This window comes from Pinus tabuliformis, chromosome 3_1 (assembly GCF_031772625.1).
Source record: "Pinus tabuliformis cultivar Carrire ecotype Pingquan chromosome 3_1, CPIR1, whole genome shotgun sequence".
NCBI classification, from domain to species: Eukaryota; Viridiplantae; Streptophyta; class Pinopsida; order Pinales; family Pinaceae; genus Pinus; species Pinus tabuliformis.
Window position 1 is genome coordinate 640216122 of NC_142301.1, and position 17732 is coordinate 640233853.

Genomic DNA, 17732 nt, shown 5'->3' on the forward strand with positions numbered 1-17732 from the left:
GGAGAAAAGCAAGGTTGTGCAACACATCCATGAAGTATTGCAGAAAGGGTCTGAAGAACAAGCATCAGTGAAAAGACGAGAAATTTGCAGCAACTTGTGCAAAACCTAGACAAGAAAACCAACACTGCAAACATGTTAGATGAAGCAGTTGATTATATCAAGTTCCTTCAAAAACAAGTTCAAGAACTTTATGGAAATCAGCCCAAATGCAATTTCTCTTGTAAAATGAATGCATTAGAAACTACCTAAAAAAATCTAGCAGAATTAGGGATATTAATGGAATGTATGTATCTTGAAACCATGCTTTCAAGGAATTAAAGGAAACAACTCAACAAATTTCAAGCAGTTAAAGGTTACTCAATAAGATCCGTGAGGATTATGGAAGACCTTTCCTCTGAGAATTGATCAAGTGTTGCACCAAACAGACTCTCAAGTCAAATAAATTTTATGAGGCATGGTAATTCTACTTTAGGGTTTTCCTCTCAACTGAGTGACATGGGTTTGCCACAAGCTGTGGACAAGCTTAATATGCTCATGGGTTCTTCCATTGATAGCTTGGGCAGGAGCAGCTCAGATGATGGTAGTTTAAGCAATGGTAATAAAGTCCAATGTTACATGTCAAGCTTCCAGGTTGGATCATGGGATGATGCAACAATAGTTTATGGGGTCTGCAGACATACAAGGATATTTCAATGCAGAAACTGTTATTGAGAATATTGCCTCAATTATTGGCTTGGATACAAATGTTATAAGAGAAAAAAACATAATAAACTTGGCATATTGGATTAAAGTCAAATATGGGAAAGAGATTAATGGAAAAAAGAGTTTTAACCTTTTAGAGTTTAGAAGCAAAATTTATTGGGTTCAATAGATTGAGTTCTTTCCTCATTTGCTGAAGTTAGTGCTACAAATTAGAGACTAAGCTCTATTATCACTACTGGTTTGAGTTAATTCTGTTACAGGGAATCAAATATCCTTTACTACAGGTTGAAATATCAGTCCCTTAATTCTAATCATCAATGGCCATACTCTGACATTTATATTCAATGTTTTCAAGTGAAATATGAACCTGTTATGAATGTTTGGTTGTTACTAAGAAAAGGGGTGAATTTATCTTTTGAGAAAGGAGAGAAGTGACAAAGCATTCCAAATTCAATTCCAAGGAAGTTGACTCAATCATTTCAACAAACAAAGGTAGAATATTAGCACTACTGAACCAATTCGAGATTTCAAGGCACAACACTTGCAAATGGTTCAAAGTTTCCAACAGATAAATTAGAGAAATTATTTTATTTTTTGTATTTGTTTAGGATTTTTTTCCATAAATATTGTAACAATTTAGGAGAGATATATTCTATATATTGTTTCATTTGTAATGTAAAAGGGTTGGATTTTGATGCCAAAACCCTGTCACTTTGTAAGACTTTTATTACAGAATTCCTAATTAAGTATTCTAGCTCCAGTTCTTGATAGAAATTGTTTTTCTTGTTGTTTTTCGAGTATTTTCATATCTTATTTCTGCACATGTTCAAAGTACCATAGGAGATATGGGTAAGAATAGATTGAGTATCGATCTAGCTAAAATACCCTGCAAAGTTATAATCGTTTAAAGAGATTACTTAACTGAACTATCTGTCTTGGTTAATTCCTCTACATATTTAATTATTGCCTTCTATGATCTCTTGAATGTGTTCTATTTGGCTGTAGAAATATTCTATACACATCCACTATGTCTGGTTGATTAACTATTCAATATGACTTCTTAATTTCCATTATTTCTCTTATACTCTTCTACCAAATTCTTTAAAAGTCATGTTATTTTGTCAGATTAGATGCTGACACTTTGACCAAGGACTCTGTAAGAGATGGATTTATTCATGGATAGAGATTGTGTAATCATCAACAACCACCAACAATAAATTATATATATGACCATTGTGCTCCATAGGCTGCTGTCCAGTGACAATGATCAACATTAAAAAAGGCCTCGTGATATTTGATAGAGCCCCCTCTGGTTCAAGGGCTAGGTTGAACCTAAAGACTAGTTGAGTTGGTTTCTCGGTGTAGGTTTGCAGCCAAGAACTGCCTACGAGAAACAAGTACTTTAAAATGTATGATTCTTTGAAGTCCATTTTTTTGATTGGTGATCTTCATAATAACTTCTTTGCAAGTTTTCTTCTTGGTTTGAACATTTCCGACCCCTGTCCAGAGTTATGGTGGCTTACAAAGTGCATTTTTACATGCTTGTCGTGCAAGAAATGTAGCTTTGGCTCCTGACCATTCATTTGTCTTTATTTCAGTGCTTGCAGAGAAAGATTTTACTTGTTTCATGATTTCCTTTCTCATAGGAGGGGTTTCTACTGCAGTATCCAAAACTACAACTGCCCCTATTAAGCATGTCAAACTATTGATACAAAACCAGGATGAAATATTAAAGTATGTATGGCTTGCTGAATCAACAAGGGGATCGGGGATTGTTTTGCGAAGACAATGGAGGATTAAAGAGTTTCCCTGGAAATAATCGAAACAAATCTTCAAAATTTCCTCTGGGTGTCGTTATAGCTATTTCCTTTTCAACTATTTTGTAAATCGTTCCGTGTCTAAGATTAGTCCTACCCTTATTGCTGGGAATTCGATTATGTTGAAGCCAATAACTGAGGGAACAATTATAGCCTTATATGGTATGCTACCTCCTTTGAATGGAATATAAGAGGACCTTATCAATAGAGTCATAGAAGGGAGATCCAAGTAGTCATGTTTCCATGGGATTAAATGATCAGTTCAACCTAACCTAATCACCTTTCGAAATTGTAATGGAGAAGCTACTCCAGGACTCGGTTCCTTGCAAGATTCAAGCAAAGCAAGGCTATGCAACACATCGATGAAGTATTACATAAAGGGTTTGAAGAACACACATCATTGAAAAGACGAGAAATTTTCCGCAACTTGTGTAAAACATAGACAAGCAAACCAACAATGCAAACATGCTAGATGAAGCAGGCTATTGTATCAAGTTACTTAAAAAACAATTTCAGGAACTTTTTGAAAATCAACCCAAATGAAATTTGTCTTGTAAAATGAATGCATTAGAAACTACTTAAAAAAATCTAGCATAATTGGGGAGAATAAAGGAATGTATGTATCTTTAAAACACACTTTCATGGAATTGAAGGAAACAATTCAACAAATTTCAAGTAGTTAAAGGTTACTCAATAAGATCAGTGAGGAATTGGAAAAAATTTCCTTTGAGAATTGATCAAGTGTTGCACCAAACAGAATCGCAAGTCAAATAAATTTTATGAGGCAGGGTAATTCTACTTCAGGGTTTTCCTCTAAGCTGAGTGACATGGGTTTGCCACAAGTTGTGGACAAGATCAATATGCATGTGGGCTCTTCCACTGATAGCTTGGGCATGAGAAGTTTAAATGATGGTAGTTTAAGAAATGGAAATGGAGTCCAATGTTACATGTCAAGCTTCCGGTTGGATCATTGGATGATCCAGTGATAGTTTCTGAGGGCCAGAAGACACATAGGGATCTTTCACTACAGAAATTGTTATTGAGGATATTGCCATACTTCTTGGCTTGGATGCCAATGTTATAAGAGAAAAAAACATAATAAACTTGGCATATGGATCAAAGTCAAATATGGGAAAGAGATTAATGGAAAAAAGAGTTGTAACCTTTCAGACTTTAGAAGCAAAATTTATTGGGTTCAATAGATCAAGTTCTTTCCTCATTTGCTGAAGTTAGTGCTACAAATTAGAGACTAAGCTCTATTATCACTAATGGGTTGAGTTCATTCTGGTATAGGGAAACAAATATCCTTTTCCACAGGTTGAAATATCATTCCCTTAATTCTAATCATCAATGGCCATACTCTGACATATTTATTCAATGTTTTGAAGTGAAATATGAACCCGATATGAATGTTTACTTGTTACTAATAAAAGGGGCGAATATATCTTTTGAGAAAGGAGACAAGTAACAAAGCATTCCAAATTCAATTCCAAGGAATTTGACTCAAGAATTTCAACAAACAAAGGCAGAATATTAGCACTAGCGAAACAACTCCAGATTTCAAGGCATAACACTTGCAAACAGTTCAAAGTTTGCAGGAGATAAATTAGAGATATTATTTCATTTTTAGTTATTGTTCATGATTTTATTCCTCTAAATATTGTAACAGTTTAGGATATATTTATTCTATATATTGTTTCATTTGTAATGTAAAATGGTTGCCTTTTGATGCCAAAACCCTGTCACTTTGTAAAACATTTATTATAGAATTCCTAATTGAAATATTCTAGCTCCAGTTCTTGACATAAATTGCTTTTCTTGTTGTTTTTCCGGTACTTTCATATCTTATTTCTGCACATGTTCAAAGTACCATAAGAGATCTGGGTAAGAATAGATTGAGTGTTAATCTCTCTAAAATCCCCTACAAAGTTATAATCATTTAAAGATATTAATTAACTGAATTTTCTGTCCTCGTTAATTCCTCTACATCTGTTAAATATTTCCTTCTGTCATCTCTTGAATGTGTTCTGTTTGGCTGTAGAATTAATCTATGTGCCTCCACTATGTCTGGTTGATTAGGCATTCAATACGACTTCTTAATTATCATGAATTCTCTTATATTCTTCTGTCAAATTCTTTAAAAATCATGTTATTCTGTCAAATTGGATGTTGACACTTTGACCAAGGACTCTGCAAGAGAGGGATTTATTCATGGATGGAGATTGTGTAATCATCAGCAACCACCAACAATAAATTGTATATCTGGCCATTGTGCTCCATAGGCTGTTGTCCAGTGACATCAAACAATGTTTAAAAGGGCCTCGTGATATTTGAGGGAGCTCCCTTTGGTTCAAGGGCTAACCTGAACTTAAAGACTGGTTTGGTTTGTCAGTGTAGTTTTGCAACTAAGAAATAGCTATGAGAAACAAGTACAACATTTAGCTTCGTTGCCAGGGAATGAATTGACAAATAATTTTTTTTGGATCAAGGTCACGATTAGATCTACTCTTTGCTGGTGAACAAAGACAAAACAGTTGATATTGGTTGCATTTACTTCACCTAGCGACTCCACTTTTTCGTATGGCGATTCCACTAATTTCTAGATTCAACTGGTTCAAAATGATAAGTGCATCTATGGCTATGATAATAGCATGAAACTACATGCTTTTCTTCTACATAGTAATGGTAGCATTTAGTAGCGTATTTCTGTTCCTCTCTACTATGATCATAAAATTCATAAGCTTACATAAGATGCAACTTTCCAAGTTCACATGTAAGTATATGTTGCCTATGGAGTTTGAGTTTTATATTGTAAATATGTTTCAAGTTTTCAGCTGTTGGAAACGTGGTCTATCAGTAAATCCACTCCTCACTTGGTTACATTGGAAATCAGATTACACCTGAGAGTGTAACAATGTAAAGTTTCAGTTCAGTAAAGTAGGAGTGTGTGCAATAGACCACTCAGTTCGTAGTTTATGAATGAGGTGATTTCAACAGTCTTAATATACAATAGACCAGTTTACTTTAAATCTTCTTCAACAATTTTTAGTTTGATTTCAGTATCAGTCAATCTCTGAAATAGTGCAAGAAATGTGGTTTCAGATTTGCATAGTTTGCATAACAAATTTTTTTCATTTGAATTTGGTTTCAATGACCCCACAACCCAAATAATTATACATTTCTACTCATTTCATTTCATATGGAGTTGTTACTCTTCAATGGTAGTTTTAAATGTATCAAATTTTACTTTTAACAGAGCACTGATCACAATTTACAATATTAATGGGAGTAGCATGGCTACATAAGTATGTTAATTATAACATGTCTACTTTTTCTATAGACATTGCGAGTTGTTATTAGTTTAATAAATTATATTGCAGTTTTTTTTGAGAGACAGTTCAAACATAGGTCGAGGCTTTCATATTTTATATTAGAATTACAGGTAACACTAGGTTGTTGACTCCATGCCCAACACTCAAGACAGTTGGTCTACCAAGTTCTCTATCTGCCACAAGGGGAAGCATTACCTAAATGGAGCCTATATTGTAACTTATTTTGACACCATTAAAGGTTACATTCTTTTTTAAATTTACTATTTATTCATGGGCACATTATCATGCATAGGCGAATTGTCATGGTTAAAATGGTTTAATACGTGATGCCATTTTATTTTGTTATAATAATAATAATTTTAATTTTATGAAAATATACTATCGAATATTTTTATAAAATTTTAAGTTTAAAATTAAATTTTTTGTTTTAATTCAACCATTAAATTTCTCGCAGTTTTCAATGGCAGATGTTGGCTCTTGTGAGTCAATGGTTCATATGCCATTTCGGTACCCGCAAGGTCATCCGAGATTTCATTGCTGGGGGGCGTTTCAAGTCTTTTTTTGACAAAACTACATTTGATTACGTGGCAATCTATGGTGAAATTCGGTACCCCCAGGCGAGAAACTGCTTACCAGCAGTACCTCCCCCCGAAATCCAATTTTGGTTTTAATAACAGTGAATTTTCCAAATTTCATTATTACAAAGTGCAGGGTTCAAAGATTTCATTTCTTATTGTGTTGAGGAGAAAATGAGGATTCTTAATGAAGGAAAACTTCTTCTATGAAGGTATCATTGCATTAGGGAGAGGAAACACTGCAAATGCTATCTGTTATTTTCCCACTATGAGACTCTTTAATTTCAAGAAAAACAAGGATGGAAACTGGAAATGGTTTGCTCAAAACCTGGACTTTGGTGGTGCAACTGATGCATCTTCTCAACTTTTTGTTTATTCTTTTGACTATGCTCGAACTCGGCTGACTAATGATAACAAGGATGAAAAGAAAGTAGGGGAGAGGCAATTTAATGGGTTTGTTGATGCCTACAAGAAGACATTGAAATCTGATGGAATTATGGCCCTCTATTGTGGGTTCAACATTTCTTTTGTGGGGATTATAGTCTATCGTGGTTTATATTTTAGAATGTATTATTCTCTGAAGCTTGTTGTTTTGATTGGTGATCTTCAGAATAACTTCCTTGCAAGTTTTCTTCTTGTTTGGAGCATTGTTTGCCCTTGTCTAGAGTTATGGTGGCTTTCAGAGTGCATTTCTACATGCTTCGCGTGCAAACAATGTAGCTTTGGCACCCAACCATTCATTTGTCTTTATTTCAGCACTTGCATAGAAATGTTTTACTTGTTTCATGATTGACTTTCTCATGGGAGGGGTTTCTGCTGCAATATCCAAAACTATAGTTGCCCCTATTAAGCGTGCCAAGCTATTGATACAAAACCAGAATGAAATATTAAAGTCTGGATGCCTTGCTGAATCATACAAAGGGATCAGGGAATTTTTTACTAAGAAAATGAAGGATCAGACAATTTTCCTAGCAATAATTGAAACACATCTTCATATTTTCCTCTGGGTGTCATTATAGCTATTTCCTATTCAACTATTTTGTAAATCATGCTGTGTCTAAGACTAGTCCTACCATTATTGCTAGGAATTCGATTATGTTGAAGCTAAAAACTCAGGGAAAAATAATATCCTTATATGGTACACTACCTCCTTTGACTGGAATATCATAGCGCCTTATCAATAGAGTCACAAAAGGGAGAGCCAAGTAGTCATGTTTCCATGGGATTAAATCATCAGTTCAGCCTAACCTAATCACCTTCCGAAATTGCAATGGAAAAGCTACTCGAGGACTCGGTTCCTTGCAAGATTTGAGAAAAGAGAGGTTGTGCAACACATGCATGAAGTATTGTAGAAAGGGTCTGAAGAACACGCATCAGTGAAAAGACAAGAAATTTGCAACAACTTGTGCAAAACATAGACAAGCAAACCAATATTGCAAACATGTTAGATGCAGCAATTGATTATATCGAGTTCCTTCAAAAACAAGTTTGGGAAACTTTTGAAAATCATCACAAATGAAATTGCTATTGTAAAATGAATGCATTAGAAACTAATTAAAAAATCTAGAAGAACTGGGGAGATTAATGGAATGTATGTATCTTGAAACCATGCTTTCAAGGAATTGAAGGAAATAACTCAACAAATTTCAAGCAGTTAAAGGTTACTCAATAAGATCCGTGAGGAATATGGAAAACCTTCCCTCTAAGAGTCGATCAAGTGTTGCACCAAATAGACTCGCAAGTCAAATAAATTTAATGAGGGAGGGTAATTCTACTTCAGGGTTTTCCTCTCATCTGAGTGACATGGGTTTGCCACAAGTTGTGGACAAGCTTAATATGCTCGCGGGCTCTTCCACTGATAGCTTGGGCGGGATTAGTTCAAATGATGGTAATTTAAGAAATGAAAATGGAGTCCAACGATACATGTCAAGGTTCTAGGTTGGATCATGGGATGATCCAGTGATAGTTTTTGAGGGCTTGCAAACATACATGGATCTTTCACTGCAGAAATTGTTATTGAAGATATTGCCTCAATTCTTGGCTTGGATGCAAATGTTATAAGAGAAAACAACATAATAAACTTGGCATTTGGATTAAAGTCAAAGTTGGGGAAGAGATTAATGGAAAAATGAGCTGTAACCTTGTAGACTTTTGAAGAAAAAATTATTGGGTTCAGTAGATCGAGTTCTTTCCTCATTTGTTGAAGTTAGTGCTACAAATTAGAGACTAAGATTTATTATCACTACTAGGCTGAGTTCATTCTGGAATAGGGAAGCAAATATCCTTTTCTATAGGTTGAAATATCAGTCCCTTAGTTCTAATCATCAATGGCCATACTTCGATATATTTATTCAATGCTTTGAAGTGAAATATGAACCTGTTATGAATGTTTAGTTGTCAGTAAGAAAAGAGGTGAATTTATCTTTTGAGAAAGGAGACAAGTGACAGAGCATTCCAAATTCAATTCCAAAGAATTTGAATCAAGCATTTCAAAAAACAAAGGCAAAATATTAGCACTAGTGAACCAATGCCTGATTTCAAGGCACAACAATTGTAAACAAATTAAAGTTTCCAGCAGATAAATTAGAGATGTTATTTTTATTTTTTGTTATTATTTAGAATTTTATTCCAAAATATTGTAACAGTTTAGGGGAGATTGATTCTATATATTGTTTCATTTGTAATTAAAAAGGGCTGGATTTTGATGCCAAAACCCTGTCACTTTCTAGAACTTTTATTACAAAATTCCTAATTGAAGTATTCTAGCTCTAGTTCTTGACATAAATTGTTTTTGCTGTTGTTTTCCCAATACTTTCATATCTTATTTATGCATATGTTCAAATTACCATAGGAGTTATGGGTACTAATAGATTGAGTGTAAATCTCTCTAAAATCCCCTGCAAAATTATAATCATTTAAAGAGATTAATTAATTGAACTGTCTATCTTGGTTAGTTCCTCTACATCTTTTAATTATTGTCTTCTATCATCTCTTGAATGTGTTCTTTTTGGTTATAGAAATATTTTATACCCATCCACTATGTCTAGTTGATTAAGTATTCAGTATGACTGCTTAATTATTATGAATTATCTTATATTCTTCTGTCAAATTCATTAAAAAGTCATGTTATTATGTCAAATTGGATGTTGGCACTTTGACCAAGGACTCTGCAAGAGAGGAATTTATTCATGGATAGAGATTGTGTAATCATCATCAACCACCAACAATAAATTATAGATCTGGCCATTGTGCTCGATACGTTGTTGTCGAGTGACAGTGAACAACGTTAAAAAAAGCCTCGTGATATTTGAGGGAGCTCTCTTTGGTTCAAGGGCCAGTTTGAACCTAAAGACTAGTTGAGTTGGTTTCTTGACGTACATTTGCAACCAAGAACTACCTACAAGAAACAAGTACAAAAAACTCCATCCATGGCTATGCTAAGTCATAGACTTCGTACTTCAACTGTAAATTTTTCAAGCCATGTATCTTCTATATACTTCATGGCTATTGAATCTATTGAGATTCACATAACTCCCGACTCATTTCTGTGTGAAGCATTCCATCCTTACAACATAGCTAATTATTTACAACCAAAGAGCCTCTAAATCCTTAGGATTATAAGTATGTGCCTCAATATCATATGAGGAGGACCATGTGATTTACTCCTTTTTGTATTTATGGAACCTATCATGCCCACATTTCATAAATATCTCTTTGTATACATATTGTCCTCTATATAGAATACAATCATTTGGACATGCATGATATGATATGTACTCAACACCCAACATTTTCAACAACTATTTTGCTTCTTTGCAGGTACTAGACAAGACATTATCACTTGGAAGAACCTTATCTTTGAATAACCTATAGTTGGTGGGCAATATAAATTTACAATTTCAATATTTAACGTTCATAAAATCGACCATTTTTAATGTTGATTATGTGATAATATTTCTCAAAATATAAGGGAATTGATAATTGTCAATTACCTCAATATTTCCAAGAAACATGCATTTGAAATGCCAAAATTTGCTTTTAATTTGTATCATAACATCATTGTCCCTAGCTGGGTATACTTTGATTGGTCACCAAGTCCAAAGAGAGGGGTGGTGGAAGCAAATTTTAGGGTTTTGAATAAGGTATCAGTGATATGAGTACCTTCCCCTAGCTCATCATTCTATAATGACCCTAACAACATTGCCTCCATGGTATTTGTATCCCATAAGTAATCATCCATACCAATCTTTATTTGATTTCCTCCATTGCTAACTTGTGATGAATAACTACTCTTGATGTAGTCATTCCTAATTGGTCAATCGGGACGTAGTGGGAATTGAATAGGTGGTTGATTCAACAATTCTTTGTATGCTGCCTCACCATTTTTTGCTCTTAATGTAACCTTCTCTCAATTTTACATTGTAGTGGGGTGCTCCAGAAGATGGTCGGTGGGTTGCTCATCATCACTATAATCCTAATTTCAAAAAATATTAAACATTAGTACATCAGTGATATTAGTAAGAACAAGAAATTGGTTTGTTGAAATCACATTATACCAAATAATTTTTACCACCGTTGACCCATGATTGCAGCTGGAAGATGCCATGTTCCAATTGGCAAGGTGAAGTGGTTATCCATTTTCATCTACCAACTGCTTGTATGTTACTCCTAATAAGGGCTTCCTATGTTTTTGAAATGGTGGAATATTTTCCGCATTTGAACTCGATTATGAATCCTGATCCTACAAATTTGGATACATTTTTATTCAAATTGACATGAATAAAAAAAGTTCAATTAGATAATTGAAATATAAATAAAATTTGAACTTATTGGAGAATCTCGAAAGGGAGAACTTTATGAAGGACTTTTGGCAATATGGAATGAGATGGAATTTGAAGAACTGGTAATTTGATATTATGAGATTTTCTACCAGTATTTGAGTAAAATCAACAATAAATTTTTGTGTACATACATAAAATTAATTTCGAGAACCATATAACCACAATTTGAATTTCAATGTAGTTTTGTTATCGCTACTACAACACCCTCCAAAATGTCACTACATTCAAATTTTGGAGCCTACTATCTTTATCAAATCTAGAGTTGCTTTGATATTCAAGTGTCATGTCATGTTGTTCTATGTGTTTCAAGTGTCTTTGAATGGTCTCAAGTGTCGTCACATTGATCATAGCATCTTTTAGTTCATTTCATGATCCTAACATCTTTGTTGTTGCAAAACGACACTTTTGGGTCACAGACGCACACACTACACCCATTGCACTTGGGGAATGGGTATAAAGTGACATTTCAATGAATATTTACTTGTGTTCATGTTTTTCTAAGTTATCTTTGTTGGCATTTTGGCACAGGTGTGGCACTAAGATACAGGTGTTGTCCTTGATGGCAACTCTCTTTGATGACAGATCTCAGTCCAGACTACAAGTATGAAGAGAAATTTCATATACGCATGTTCATTAAGCCAAAGTTGCGTATACACGCAGGAATTCTATAGACTAAGTCGCGGATATGCAGGTTCGGTAATATAAAGTCGCGTATACACGCAGATTCATGAACAGAAAAGGGCGTGCATGTCGAGAAGCTTCCCTTTGGTCCATGGTAGTTAGTCCTCGGTACTTGAGCCTATGTCTTTGGACCAAAGTATCTCGACAGACGTGTTGATCCCTGGTTTTGAAGTTGATGGTATTGGATTTCTATGGTTTTGGCCCTTGGTATTGAGCAAGGCCTAAGGCTATATAAGGAGAAGAAGATCATTAGGCATAGACACTGAAAAAGTCTTGAATATCTGATAAAGAAAGAGATCTCGTATGCAGGTTCTGGGTTGCTTGATCTAAGCTAAGGAGAGATCACATCGGTTGATGGAAGACTAGATCTAAGGACAGATCGGGATCTAATGGTTTGAAATGCTCTATTATGATATGGTTGATTATGCGTATTTCTAGATCTGCATACTGACGCAATGTTATGTTCTGGATCTAACTGATGTCTGGTACAGCTGCAAGTTGAGAGAATTTATTTTTAGATCTGTACGCAGGTTGTCTTTGGTAAAAGAGCGTGTATACGCGGGTTTCTCTCATTGAAGTAGCGTATATCTTTTGAAGCTTGATTTTTGGGTTTGCAGTTGGGTCTGACTGTTATTGCAGAGTTCTGTAGTCTGCTCTGTGTTCTGGTTTGACAGGGTTTCAGTGGTTCAGTGATTCAGAGATTGTTGATGCAAGTATTGGTTGTTTTGTAATCTGCTATGAAAGTTGAATGAATTGTGGTCTTCAGATTGTAATGTTGTGCTTCAGGAATATCCAGTCTGAAAATGTATGAAAAGTGGTACCTGAAGGAAAGAAGATTGTAGGCCTACACCTACGTACTAGTATCTTAGCTAGTACAAGAGCAAAGGGGGTTGGAGCTCCCTTCCAAGGAAGTTTGGAGAACGAGAAAGGGTTGTAGCCCTTTGCAGGTTGTAGCCTGCGTACTGGTATAAGGCTGCACCAGTACAAAAGATTGTAAACTGAAGTTCTTATTAAAGAAAGATAGAGACGACTTGCAGCAGGTGGTTTTCTCCCACATTGGGTTTCCACCTTATATCATGGTGTTCATGTGTGTGGCTTTTATGTGATGATCTGTTATACTGCATCTGTTTACTTTTAATATGGTTAATAATGTCCTGATGCATTTACTGAATATAAACTAACTGAATCATAAGATTTCTGGTTATACGCTGGTTCACTTAACTGAAGTAGCGTATATGTTTCAGAGTATTGGAAAAGTTTTATTGATCTGATAATACTGATTCACCCCCCCTCTTAGTATTATTTCCAACAATTGGTGTCAGAGCAGGTCCTTCAGAGAAGCTTGATCGCTTGAAGGTAGATCGTTCATCATGAGCAACTACGAGAGAGAAGCATCAATCAGGCCACCGGTTTTTGATGGGACAAACTTCAATTATTGGAAGTTACTGCCTATCTTCAATCTCTTGGTACAGAAGTTTGGGACATCGTAGAGACAGGCGACACTTTTCCTTCAGCTACTCCTACAGATGCAGCCGAGAAAAAGAAATATGAAACAAATGCGAAAGCAGTAAATACTCTATTGGGATGTATATCTCAATCAGAATTCATGAAGGTAATGCACTATAAATCTGCAAAAGAAATATGGGACAAAATTGTCACGAGCTATGAAGGAGACGAACAGGTAAAGCGTGCTAAACTTCAAACTCTCAGGATTAAGTATGAGACTCTCAGAATGTATAATGATGAAAGTGTGGCTAACTATTTCCTTAGGGTAGATGAGATTGTTAATTGCATGAAAAACTTGGGTGAAGAAATAAAAGAGGCTATTGTGGTTGAAAAGGTTCTAAGATCTTTGTCCCCCAAGTTTGAATCTAAAGTGTCTGCCATAGAAGAAAAGGAAAATCTGCAAATTCTCACTATGTCTCAGCTTCACGGAATTCTAACCGCTTATGAAATGAAAAAGGGAGGTCCATCAGACAGAAGAGAAGCTGCCTTCAAGGCTTCAGGCAAAGAAGATTATTATGAAGCAAGTCACGTGCCAGAAAATGAAGAAGAGGAATCAAATTTTGTCAGAAATCTTCAAAGGGGTTCTGGAAGGTTCAGAGGTAAGTTACCTTTTAAATGCTTTGCTTGTGGAAGAGTAGGTCATTATGCTGCCAGATGTCCTAAAAAAGATAAGAATGACAAGGGAAAGGAACCTGTTAAATGGTACAAGAAACAAAATGAAAAGAAGAAAAGCTATTACACTCATGAAGATAGTGATGGTCTTTCAAATAGTGATGAAGATGAACAAGGTAATAGATATAAACTTTTAATGGCTTTTGAAGATGATGACTATATGGATGCTATAGATGTAGAAGGTTTTTGTGAAGAAATGAAAGATCTCAAAGTTTGCTTAGAAGAGAAGAGTGCTATTATTGATTCTCTACAATGTCAACTAGCTGAAAAGGAAAAACATCTTGAAAAATTGGAATGTGAGATTGTTTGTCTTAGAAAGGAGATTGAGAAAACAAAAGCGATTAATCTTAAATTTGTTAAAGGATCTGAAACCTTGGATGAGATTATCAATGTGCAGCGATCTCCTCTGATCAAGACAGGTCTTGGATATAATAGAGAAACATCTCAAGCATCTACCTCTAAAAGCTATCTTGATGCAGCAAGGAGAAGCGAGCAAAGGCCAAATAAAAGTCATCAGGTGAATCAGGGACAGTTTACCTCAAGAACAAATAAAGACCATCAAGAAATTCGGACAAACAAAAGCTACAATCAGCCTCAGGTAAAATCTTCCCAATTTGCTCCAAGAATGAATGTGAATAGAAGCTACAATCGGTTGGATGATAGATCTGATTATCGCAGAAGTTTCTTTAATGGCCAATGCTTTTCTTGCCATAACTTCGGTCACAAAGCAGCTCAATGTGTTGCCTACAAGACAATCATGACTAGAGAAGCTCAAAAGCAAGGGAGAATGACTGGAACCATGAAAAGGACTTACAACAACTTTTCAGTTCTTGAAAATGAAGTTGAATGCTCTATTTGTAATAACTTTGGTCATGAAGACTCTGAATGCAGGAGCAGGTTCCGGAAGACAACTCAGAAGGAACAAACCTCAAATGTCAGAACATGGAGAATAAAGGAACCACAACCAGAAAGATGTGGGATAGCCTTTTATGCAGAAGGTCAAGAAAGTCTATGGTACATTGACAGCGGATGTTCAAAGCATATGACAGGGGACAAAGAAAAACTTGAGTCATATACCGCATTAGAAAAGGGGAAGAAAGTTTCTTTTGGAAACGATATCTCTGCAGCCATAAAAGGAAAAGGTGTTGCTCCATTGAAAGAGAAGGTCAAAGCTGGAAATGTTTTGTATGTTGATGGATTGAAGCATAATCTTCTGAGTGTCAGTCAGATGTGCGATCAAGGAACAGAGGTAATATTTAGATCAAATGGATGTTGTGTTCGTGACCTTGATACAGGTAAAACAGTGATCAAAGGAAGAAGGACTCCAAATAATCTATACATATTTGAAGAAGGACCACAACAATGTTATTTGAGCAAGGATGATGAACACTGGCTATGGCATCGGAGGTTGGGGCATCTAAGCTTTTCACAAATAAGGAAAGCATGCAAATATCAGGCAGTTCGTGGTCTTCCAGATATCAAAATTCCAGACAACACTATATGCAAATCTTGTCAGTTTGGAAAGCAAACCAGAACTAACTTTCCAGAGAAGGAAGGATCAGCCAGCATACCTCTTGAGCTAGTCCATACAGATGTATGTGGTCCATTTAGGAAAAGGACACCTCGAGGAGAAGAATATTTGATATTATTCATTGACGATTTCTCCAGGTTTGTCTGGTTAGGGCTTATGAAGCACAAAGATGAAGCATTCGAAAAATTCAAATCCTTCAAAGCTTTGGTTGAAAATGAATCAGGACACAAAATTAAGTGCCTCAGATCTGACAGAGGTGGGGAGTTTACCTCAAATGAATTCTTCGATTTCTGTGAAGAACATGGGATAAGAAGAGAATTCTCTACAGCTAGAACTCCTCAGCAAAATGGGGTTGTGGAAAGAATGAACAGAACAATCCAACAAATGGCTCGTGCTATGCTTGATGAATCAGGTACTCCCGCAACCTTCTGGGGTGAGGCTGCACATGCTACGGTTATTATTCTTAACAAAACAAATGTCCGAGTAAACAGCACTCAAACACCTCATGAGCTCTGGAGTGGTGAGACTCCTTCGGTGAAGCATTTCAAAATCTTTGGGAGCAAATGTTATATTAAGAATACTGATGAGCAACTTGGAAAACTTGAACCAAGAGCAGATGAAGGCATTCTTCTTGGTTATTCTCCACATAGCAAAGCATACAAGTGCTACAACAAAAGACTTGGCAGAATTGTTGACAGCATTGATGTAGTGGTCGATGAGAAGGGATATATTCCTAGGCAAGTTCATCATGAAGACATTGAAGAAGATGAAGGCTACCCTCAAAGGCAGAATGATGAAGAAGAAGAACCTCAAGAAGAAGAAACCTCAAGAAGAACCAGAGGAGCAGACAAGAATAGAAGAGAAGACTCCATCCAGATATGTTCAAAAGAATCATCCAGAATCTCAGATTGTGGGGCAGACAGAAGCAGGAATACAAACAAGAAGACGAATTGCAGAAGCTTCAAGCTATTTGGCATTACTCTCTTCCACTGAACCACAAAATGTGAAAGAGGCATGCAAGGATGAATGTTGGGTCAAAGAAATGGATGAAGAACTTGAGCAGATCGAAAAGAACAATACTTGGGAATTGGTTCCTAGACCAAAAGATAAAAATGTCATAGGGACTAAATGGGTCTTCAAAAATAAATTGAATGAAAATGGAGAAGTAATTAGAAACAAGGCCAGACTTCTTTGTAAAGGGTATGCGCAGCAAGAAGGAATAGATTTTGAAGAGACCTTTGCTCCTGTTGCAAGACTTGAGGCCATCCGAATGTTCCTTGCTCTCTCAAGCTTTCAAAACTTCAAGGTATTCCAAATGGACGTGAAATCAGCCTTTCTGAATGGAGACTTAGAAGAAGAAGTATATATTGAGCAGCCAGATGGTTTCATTCTTGGGAATGATCCAAACCTTGTATGCAGATTGAAAAAGGCTCTCTATGGTCTCAAACAAGCTCCAAGGGCTTGGTACTATCGTTTGGACAAATATCTTCATAAACAAGGTTTTTCAAAAGGATCAGCAGATAGCAATCTCTATATGAAAGTTGAAAATAACAAATTGCTAATACTTGTTGTGTATGTAGATGATATTATCTTTGGTAGCAATGAAGAGGCTATGAGTCAGAACTTTGCCTCGGTTATGCAGAAAGAATTTGAAATGTCATTACTTGGAGAATTGACATACTTTCTTGGATTGCAAATCCAACAAAATGAAGGAGGTATTTTCTTGTCTCAAACCAAGTACCTCAAGCAGATCTTGAAGAAGTATGGCATGGAAGATTCAAAGCCAGTTTGTACCCCCATGGTTACAGGATGCAGCCTCAGTGCAAATGACGAATCAACAGCAGTTCACCAACCCACTTATAGATCCATGATTGGGAGTTTGCTTTATTTGACAGGTTCCCGACCAGATATTATGCATGCAGTAGGAATTGTTGGAAGATTTCAAGCCAACCCAAAGGAAACTCATCTTCAGGCAGTCAAAAGAATCTTCAAGTATCTTCAAGGGACCCAAAACTATGGCTTATGGTATCCTAGAGATACAGATCTCACTCTTCATGCTTACACAGATGCAGATT

General features: G+C 35.8%; 1 pseudogene; it reads left to right on the forward strand.

Annotated features, from left to right (window-relative positions):
- Positions 1-495: 495 nt before the first annotated feature.
- The window catches only part of LOC149188714 (uncharacterized), a 64445-nt pseudogene continuing 47208 nt past the window's right edge, over positions 496-17732 (forward strand).